Below are 10,527 nucleotides of genomic sequence, written 5' to 3' on the forward strand. Positions count from 1 at the left end.
CCTTAACGTGCAGCCAAGGCACAGAGATGGTGGCTCTGCTGCTTCTTCCCCAGGGCCTGATAGTCTTGTCCACAAGACATTACCAATAAATACCCACATTACTTTTACCGATGCAGATCCGTTTTATGATGATTTAATAAAACTGTGGCCCCAGATCACCCAACCTTCTGTGTCCTATTTCTTTATTTCTCGGTATGGTCGCAATTTCTCCACACTTCAGTTATAAGTCTATACCTGGAAAAATAAACAGATTTCCTTTTAGAAGTGCTTATGATTAGAATTCATTTTGACTATAGTGCTGCTGGTTTCACTAGTATTCATTTCCTGATGGTAAATGGGATTACAAACTTCAACATTGACTCTGTCCCTAGTCAGTCGCAATTACTTTTGTTCTTCATTTTCTTCCATATTGATGCTTCAGCTGTTTGTGAGAACAGACCACCACATCAATTCATCAGAAAGCTTACCTATTATTGAAACAATGCTATTTCCATTATCTTTTCTAGCCTTTCCTGTGCTATGTTACTTATTCTTTACTTACCGTTTTCTTGTAAGAGGAAAATCACTTGCACTGTGCTTCAGAAACTACTGTGATTGATAGAAAATCTATCCTTGTAGAATGCCAGCCAGAAGTAATGATTGCTGTTGGGAATATAATACTAATACTGTATAATTGAACAAAGAATAATCTCTTCTGAGACCACAAGGAAATAAGATTTTTTCCACTGGTACAGCCATCCATTACATTTTGCTTCCATGATGCATGGAACACTTGTATAACATTTAACAAATCATAAAATTCCCATATTTTAAAACAACATCAATAATTCAGTAAATAATACACTCTGCACAATGTGCTCATTAGAAGATGTCTGTTTGTCTTCTCATTTCATTTCATTTATTACATTTCTATTTTGACCAATCACCAAAGCTCTCTCAGAGATTTGCAAAGTTTAAGAACCTTAAAAATACAATGTAGTAACATATAAAAACTATTTACATTCAACGTATAATCACACACATAAAACAATTACTCCTTTCTATGAACAGGAACTTTGGTTAAACCTGATATGTCAGTTAGGTAATGTAGCAAAAGAAAAACTATGATTTTTTAAAAACAACAACAACAGTAAACAACCCAAACAAATTGGGAAAGAAAAAAGAACAAAAAGTTATGCATAAATGAATCACAACAACTCTGTGGAGTCTTGAGGTACTAGTGTACTCTCAAGTTTAAGAAGAACATCATTAATTAAAGTTTTCACTTATTGTATGAGTGTCCAGATGCATGGATAAACTTTATTTCCAGAATAAGTGAAAAGCTTAATTAATGAGTTTCTTCTTAAACTTGAGAGTATGCAAGTACCTCAAGATTCCACAGAGTTATTGTAATTCATTTATACATAACTCTGTTCTTTTTTGTTTCCCAATTTGTTTGGGTTGTTGGTTGTCGTTTAAAAACAAAAACAAATTCCAAGTTTTTCTCCTGCTACATTAGCTAACTGACATATCAGGTTCTTGCATCCAGGCACGCAATCCTAGAGCTCTCAGAACTGGAAGTTGTAGGATTTTTCTCTGTCTAAACATCCCTAGGATTTCACCCTAAGCTAGACTAAGCAGTTGTTATTAGGGATGTGCTCCGCTTCTCCTCGAACCGGAGAAGCAGGAGCGGAGCGGGGGGTTTCACCTACCCTAAAGGCGGAGGCGAAGTGGATTGGGGGGCCGGCGGAGTGTTGCGGAGTGGAGCGAGGTGAAGGCGGATCCTTCGCCTCGATCCGGAGCTCCCCAAGAAAGGTAAGTGGGGTTTACCGGGCCCTGCCACTGTCGCTGTCGCCCATGCGGCGACAGCAGCAGGGCCCGGTAAACCCCCCTCCCTCCTCTCCCTTACCTGGATCCGTCCGCGGTCCCTCGGCTTCTTCAATTGAGCCCGCGGCTCAACCAGGAAGTCTAGGACACACTTGCGGCCCAGACTTCCTGGTTGAGCCACGGGTTCAATTGAAGAAGCCGAGGGACCATGGATGGACGCAGGTAAGGCCCCCCTCCCCCTTGGTCTCTGCAGGTAAGGGAGAGGAGAGAGGGGGCCTTACCTGGCGCCACTCCCCTCCACTGCGGAGCTCCGATTCGGAGCTGGAGCTCCGGGGCGAAGAGAAGCGGACTGTGGGCGGAGCGGGCCGATCTGAAATTTTCAGATCGGCCCGCTGGGCGGGGGGTCCGTGCACACCCCTAGTTGTTATTGAACATGGAGCTTATGGTTTTATAGAACAAGGAATTGGGCAGTTACAGATTCCTTCACCCCCTATGGCACCATGAGCCACTTCACACACCTAAGCAGCATCCACAATGTCCACCCTATATTTGGAGACAGGAATTCCATGGGAATTGTGTGAACCGGTTCTCCAAAGTTACACTCCCACTACCTTAAGTGTACTGCCATGATTCATCACAAAACACCCATTTTCTAGTACATAAAATGGTGGGATGAAAAATTACTTAACCCAGAACAAGATAGAGGTGGCTCTGAGCTCCAAAACACTAAATGACTCTTTTGGAGCCACCAGAATGAGGAGGAGGAAGTACAAGAGGGCATAATTTTGTTTGGGGCATGCCAGCCTCCCAGTTTTTGGTGGTTTTTTTTTAAAGACTTTTTAATTTTATACGAATCTTAAAAAATAACATCAGGAGGGGGTAGGGAGCCAGGTGGGTGGCAAGAGAGGTGGCTGCAGGCACATTGGTACCCACAGGTACCATGTTGGTAAACCCAGCACCAAGGTCTAATGACATTTTATGCAACCTATGCAGCCAAAGTTCCAGCATCCAGCCCTCACCCTCAAACTAGGCACATGCTAAGGGCTAATCTGTCTTCGACTAGACAGCAGGGGTTCAGCTCAAGGAACTGCAGTCACCCTGAGCCAAGAGCCCAAGCCCACTTGCTCCCACTCTCACTTCTCAAAGAGTGTGATAACAGAACTAAATAGAACCTTGTGATAACCTTAATTAGGTTCATAAGGAATGTTCAGCGCTTGCTTATTTTTCTATGAGGATCATCAGGGGGTGGGGGAGGGGATTGCATTTCCCTGCCATCGCTTTGCTTCCTGCTTCTGTCCCACAATAGGGATGAGCAGCTTCCTCTTTCTTCACACATGGGGAAGAAGGAGAGGGCAAACAATGACCATGTGGCCCATTCAGTGGGTGTTTTTATGGTGCAACCTCTCCTGTACACATCAGGAAATCGCACCAATTAGCATTACAGCCAGAAGAATTGGATTTTCCAGGTGGTATTTTGAAGCGGGGGAAACGACAGGAGGAGCAGGAGACACGGGAGGGGAATGCTTGGGAAATCTAACCATCTGGCAGTAATTTCCGTTTTGACAGCTTAGATGTAGGGGTGGGGTGGTTCTTCCTAGATTAAAATATGTTCCAATTTGCCCTTTATAGGAGAAGCCATCCTTTTGAAATTAAAATAATTATAGGCTGGTATTTAATTTGTATTTTGTGGTCACATGATTGAGTGGGCAGTTTTGAGTGGGCAGTTTTGTAACAGGTCCAGGTTCTAATAGAGAACAAGGATTTTCTGGACTTGTAGAAATCTGGCTTCAGGGCAGAGTTCAGAATAGAAACTGCATTATCATTTTGCAAGGATGTGAAAAATCAATTATTTTGGAGGGTATTTTGGGTGAGCTAACTACTGCTGCTTGATTATTTGAATGTGCCTTTTTATTGATACATGTTTGTTTTTCATTATTTTCGGTGGCTGAGCCTAGGCTCTGGAACCCTCTTACAAGGGAAGCCATCTCACTTTGTCACTGAGCTTTCAGAATTTGGCAAACTTCATTTTTAGGAAGGCCTCCAGGGTGCAATTTTAACTTCTTGTTTGAGTCACTCTTTACTTTTTAATATTTCAAATATTTTGATTGCTCTTTTGTCGTGGCTTTCTGCTTCTTCTGGTTTTCTGTTCCTGTTATGTTTTGAATTGGAGGGATGTTTCCAATTGTTAAATTATCTCCCGGTTGTGAACCACCCAAAAGTCTTTGGAAATAAGGCGGGATATAAATGTTTGAAAATAAATGTCTGTTTTACTGATTTGATTTATTTATTTACTACATTTCTATACCACCCAAAAGCCAAGGCTCCCTGAGTGATTCTCAGTTAGACCCATAAAATTCAACAACATGTCAAAATACATTTAAAGGTTCCTTCAAATGGTTTGGAGGATGGCAACAAGGAAGAGGTCTTTCTCTGTGGTAGTCCCCTAACTGTGGAACACTCTCCCCAGAGAGGTCTACCTTATGCAAATATTGTCATCCTTTTGGCTCTTGGGGCTGTCTATACATGGGGAAAACCCTGTGGTGGCTGTGGATCTGCTCTGCATCAGGTAGACAACGCAAGCGCAGCTTCACAGCCACCGAGATGCAGAAATTTGAAAAAGTCAGGGGGTTACCCCTGACTTTTTCAAATGGAGTGACGTCAATATGGCGCTTCTGACATCGCCCTGGGGACAATCCAGGGTCAACCCGGGGGCGGTGACTGGTGGAAGGCAACCAGTGATTGATCACCTTCCAAAAAGAACACAGTGGGAGCAGGAGCGGCTCTGGTACCCAAATGGCTGCCCAGAAACCCCTCCTCAGCATCGGGATTATCAGATGCCACCCTGGAGGAGGGAAAGCACAGGGTTTGAGAGGGAGGCGGTGCCAACTTGGTGCCATGAAGACAAACTCCAGGTTAAGACTTTCCTCCACTCCCAGGCAGCATATGATGGAGGTATTTTTTGTTTTATATCAGGTCCTGGTAGCTTTAGAATCAATTGTTTTCAATTTGTTTTTAAACAATTACTAATTTTGAATGTTAAAGTGTTCATATTCTGCTTTATTATGCTGTGAACCATTCAGAGAGCTTTGGCTATTGGGCAGTATAGAAACAGGATGGATGGATGAATGAAAAAGTTGAATACAATCGTTTAAAATAAGGTATTTTTTTTACCTGCAGCTGTTATGCAGCTGTTATGTAGCTCTTCGGGTGGTGTTCACACAACAGAGAATTTTCTCTATACATGCTGCCCTTGGGTAAACTTATTCAATCTCATGGCCTCCAATATCACCTGTATGCCGATGACACACAACTATATCTCTCATCTCCGGAACTTTCTCCTGATGTCCACGATCGTATCTCAGCATGTCTTTCAGATATCTCAGCCTGGCTGCTTCATCGCCGTTTGAAACTCAATATGGCAAAAACTGAACTGCTTGTTTTTCCTCCTAAACCTTCTCCTCATCTCTCATTCTCTCTTACTGTCAACGATGTCACGCTTACTCCGGTCAAGGAAACTCGTAGCCTTGGCTTTATATTTGATTCCTCGCTCTCCTTTATTCCTCATATCGAGGCAGTAGCTAAATCTTGCCGTTTCTTCCTGTATAATATTGCCAGGATTCGACCATTTTTGTCTGTCTCTTCTGCCAAGACTCTCGTTCACGCACTGGTTATCTCTCGGTTGGACTACTGCAACCTCCTCCTCTCTGGCCTCCCCTCATCTCACATCAGTCCGCTGGTCTCTGTCCACCACTCTGCCGCTAAGATCATCTTCCTGGCCCGCCGCTCTGACCATGTCACTCCGCTTCTGAAATCTCTTCATTGGCTCCCAATTCACTCCAGAATCCAATATAAACTTCTCCTGTTGACCTTCAAAGCTTTTCACGGTCTAGCTCCTGCCTATCTCTCCTCTCTCATCTCACACTATTGCCCCGCTCGTGCTCTTCGCTCCTCTGATGCCATGCTTCTTGCCTGCCCAAGGGTCTCTACTTCCCTTGCTCGGCTTCGTCCATTTTCCTCTGCTGCCCCTCATGCCTGGAATGCTCTTCCAGAACACCTGAGAACTACCAACTCAATCACAGCTTTCAAAACACAGCTAAAAACTTTTCTTTTCCCTATAGCTTTTAAACTTTGAGCTTGTTCTGACTCTATACTGTTAGCTTCACCCTTCCCGGTGCCTGTTTACACTTCCCTGTGCCTGTTTGCATTCTCTTTCCCTCCTTATTGTTTACTACAACTTTATTAGATTGTAAGCCTATGCGGCAGGGTCTTGCTATTTACTGTGTTATCTGTACAGCACCATGTACATCGATGGTGCTATATAAATAAATAATAATAATAACAATAATAATAATAATAATTGTTGTGTAGAAATAAGCAATGGTGTAATACTTAGGTTCATGAAGCTAACTGGGCAACCATGGGCCAGTCACCATCTCTCAACCTAACCTACCTCAGAGGTTTATTGTGAGGATAAAAGAGAGAGGACCATGCTTGCCACTCTGGAGTGGACAGCTATAGACATGTCAATACTCTGACATGTAATTCTTTGGGACTTTATTCTTCCAATGGACAGCTACTATTGTGCTAATGTTTTCCATACAAAAATGTTGTTCTTCAACCTTTTCCTGATGAAATGCCTCTGAAGTTATAGTACAGTAAATAAATGATTTCTACACATTTCTTAAACAGAAGCTTCCTTCATTATTCATATGTTCTTTTTACAAAAGGAATGAATTATTGACTATGTTTACTTACTTTAACGTGACATAAAATGAAGAGTCTGCCAAAGATTTGACCTTTAAGAATGCTTCAATGTCTGTTAAAAACAATACAACTGTGTCTATACTTTTACCTCAGGGCAGGGTTGCAAAAGTGGCAAATTTTCCACTTTGATGAGGCTTTTAGTACCCTTAAGGGATGGCAAAATTGTCTAGCATTAAGCAAATTCTACTGGTGCTGCTGTGATTCGTCTGTTCACTAATGTCTTTGACTATTGTGACAACGTAGAGCCCTCCAGAAGTTTTGGACTATAGCTCCAATAAGTGCTTGTGAGAATGATCAATGTTCAAGGATTATGGGAGTTGTAGTCCAAAACATCTAGAGGGCACAACTGTCTTCCCTTAATCTTTCCTACCATAGGAAGCAAGAAAGGGCAAATGAAGCATCACAGCTTAGTTGAATAACAGTTTATTATCGTGTTTATTTATTTGTGACATTTATGTACCACAAAATGTAATACAATTCTTCAACAGTTCACAATAAACATTAAAACCACCTTTAAAACACAATACTAAAACCACAATATTAAACACACTTCCATTTACAACAAAAACAACACAAAGTGTTTTTAGCCTTCAAATATGAGAGCAGAGTATCCCTATATACAGTTATGAACAAATGTTTATGAAAACCTAAATAGCTTTGAGCTTTTTGAGTTTGAATCATACTACAGAGAGTTCCATGGAAGTTTCCAAGCACCGTTTTTAATGAAAAACTATCCACTGGAGGCAGGAGCAAAAGAATGGCCCGTGAGGAGAGAGAGTGCCTAATTCTTTCCCTGCCAGTTATTTTCCTGCTGAAACATAACCCCCTCAAACTGCTTCTCACCCTGCAGGGGAAAAGATACAGGGGCATAACCTGCCTTTAGTCCTGATTAGTGATTACTGCTTTTCATTTTTTTTTAAAAAAGTTGGGAAATAGTTACGCAGAATTCTCTGTCATGTTTAGTTTAGTTCTTTGACAAACACAAAATATAGAGGTTTCAGAATGTTGATTCACTGCTATATTAATTGTTTGTTTGCTCTTCCACTGTGATGGTTCACTTTGCAACCATCAACCTTGGTTTAGTGTAAGAAATGCTCGTGCTTTTATGCACGCACTACAATTACCCACCTGCTATTAGTTGCAGAGGGCCCATGGGCAAGACCTGCCTCCCCACCCCCACCCCATCGGAGTCCACTTTCTCATCACCATTGACACCAGCTGCTATCGCTCATTATCCTCTTTCTCAACATTTCTACAACTTGCTTGCTTGACAGGCAAAGAGAGAGGGAGGAAACAGGCAATGGCACCTTCTGCTCCTTTTTCTCACCACCATTGTCTGGGCCAGAGCGAGAGGCAGGTAATCAAGCAGGATGCCATGGTGAAGGAAAGGAGAAAGTCCAGAGGACTCGTCAGTGTTTGAGTGTGGGCCCTCAGCAGGGCCCAATCCTGCCTACTCTTGATGACAGCACAGACACTGGCCTTGATTAGTGGCTTATCAATTGTGAGAAGATATTGGCTTGGATCAGAGAGGTGCCTGTGAAAGGGAGTGTACAGAAAGTCACCCCGGTTTGAGCAAAAAAGATTCTCCCAAGGGTCAAGGATCCCTCCTGAATGGGATGGGGTGTTGTGGGGTGGGGGTTGAAGTGGAAGGTGGGGTCACTGAAAAACAGGCAGAGGCACCTTCCACTAAGTGGAAGCTCCCTCTTTCTGCCTCAGGGAGAATTGGCTTTAAAAAAAACGACCAACAACAAATAAATAAAGACTGATGAGGATTACCATATGGCAGCTCCTTAAATACCCATATTTAAGGGTATTTAAGGAGAAGGGAAGTTTAAGGATGATGCATCACACATTACATGTGTCAGTTTTTGCAATGGGTGTAACCACTAGGATTGTGGTGTACTTGATGATAGCATGAAGATTACCTGTAAAAACATTATCTCAAAAGTTTGCTCTCATTTTATTATGGAACAACACAACCACTTCCTGGTTTAAGCACAAACTGGGAGATTACACACACACACACACACACACACACACACACACACACACACACTTCAACTAGCAAGCTTGTCACATTCAACTCTGCTTTGGGCAGTACTTGTAGACTAAAATAATAACAAACAGGGATACAGATCCCCTTAATGTGTGAAGTGCAAGTGCTACAAGTTCACAAGTGAAACCATCTGTATGTTGCATGATGACTGATATTAATGACAACACATGCCATTTTGACTGTAATATCCTATAAAGCTGCAGTGAGAGGCGCGAGCTCAACCTTAGCTTAAAATGCTGAGGGCAAATGGTTAAGCAGGACAGATGGGGGGGGGCAGATCTACACCAAGCAGGATATAACCCTTTGAAAACAGGGTCAAAACTGTATATGGCCTGTGTCCTGGGTCCAACAGTTCTCACTACTGTTATAAGCCATTTTAAAGCAGTAGTGTAGATCCTGCCAGGAATTCCTTGAACCAGAATCAGAAACAAAAGGCTATTCGGTAACTAAATTCCATTCCATTCACCCAACCTGAAATAACACAAAGGATATGGACTTTATAAGGACATTGATCTTGTAAAGTAGCTCTTCTCTCTCTCTTTAAAGCTATGGACTGCATGGATGAGACGTGATTTTAAAGAGTCCTCACACAACTGCAGGAACTTCAAATTTCTCCAGTTTTGTAAGATAACACAGAAGTTACCAAAAAGCTTGCCAGTAATTAGTCCCAAGGAATTTGAGAATTACTCATTGTTGTAGTAACAAGAATATACCTCTAAAAGCCACCTAGCTTTCAATCCATAGAATGTTTACCCCCCCCCTTTAGCTAAAAAGGCTCAAAGAGCACTTTATAAATCAATCAAATAAACACAATATAGCTCCTGTCACCAGGTTTACAGATTAGAAGATATTCATTAATTCGTTAATTTTCATTCATTACATTTCTATACTCCCCCTTAGCTGAACCTCTCTGGATGGTTCAGAAAAAATTAAGGTATGACACAAAAGGAAAAAGGGAAGAAGAGAGAGAAGGAAAAACAACAGCCAATTCAGACACCAATTCTTAAATGTGCAAAGTTCATATCACAAACTGCTTCAATGAAACAGTTGTGGGTGAGGAGAAGCCTGATGGAACTCATTTGTTACCAGAGCCAACCAAACGCCCCTGCTTCTCTTCTCTCCCTTTGCTCTGCAGCCTAATAGGATGGCTACTGTGTTGGGGTTGCACAGATCTTTGACTTTTTAGACCAGTTCCTGGCATGGTTTATTCATTTATTTATTACATTTTCATCCTGCCTTTTCTTCCTCCTTAAGGAACCCAAGGCGATGTACATAACCCTCCTCCTCTCTATTTTATCCTCACAACAACAAACCCTATGAGGTAGGCTGGGCTGAGTCTGTGACTGGTCCAAAGTCTCCCAGTGAGCTTCATGGACAAGCAGGGACTAGAACCCGGATCTCCTGACTTACAGTCCAACACTCTAACCACTGCAGCACACTGACTCTCATATTTCTGGTAGCACTTTAGAACTAATAAGGCTTACTGGGAAGAGGCACATACATTTCTCTGCATGATCTCTCTCACTAATATACTTAAGGAGAACAATGTGCTTCTCCATTTCAAAGCTTCCTTTAAGTTCCTACTGTCACATTGTTTTTGGTCTCTCTGAAGTCAGGGCTCATATTCTTCTCCGATTTCCCCTCTCTTTGTTTGACGTATTTATGCATATGTGTAACCGACAAACATACAGGAGCCAGCAGGCTCTGCTGAGTTCCTTTCCATGGAATTTTATTTCTTCCATCTAAGAAGCACCCTAATTTAATAATCACTTCAAGGGGAAGACTTGTTGGGCAACTTTTTGTCAGTACCATGAAATCTCAGTTCCCCTTGTCAGATCTTGTGGAGTTACATCTTGCCCTTACTCTTAATAAGTTTGTACACAAGGTTGTTCTAGTCATCC

The sequence above is a fragment of the Elgaria multicarinata genome, chromosome 9 (assembly GCF_023053635.1).
Source record: "Elgaria multicarinata webbii isolate HBS135686 ecotype San Diego chromosome 9, rElgMul1.1.pri, whole genome shotgun sequence".
Classification (NCBI taxonomy): Eukaryota; Metazoa; Chordata; class Lepidosauria; order Squamata; family Anguidae; genus Elgaria; species Elgaria multicarinata.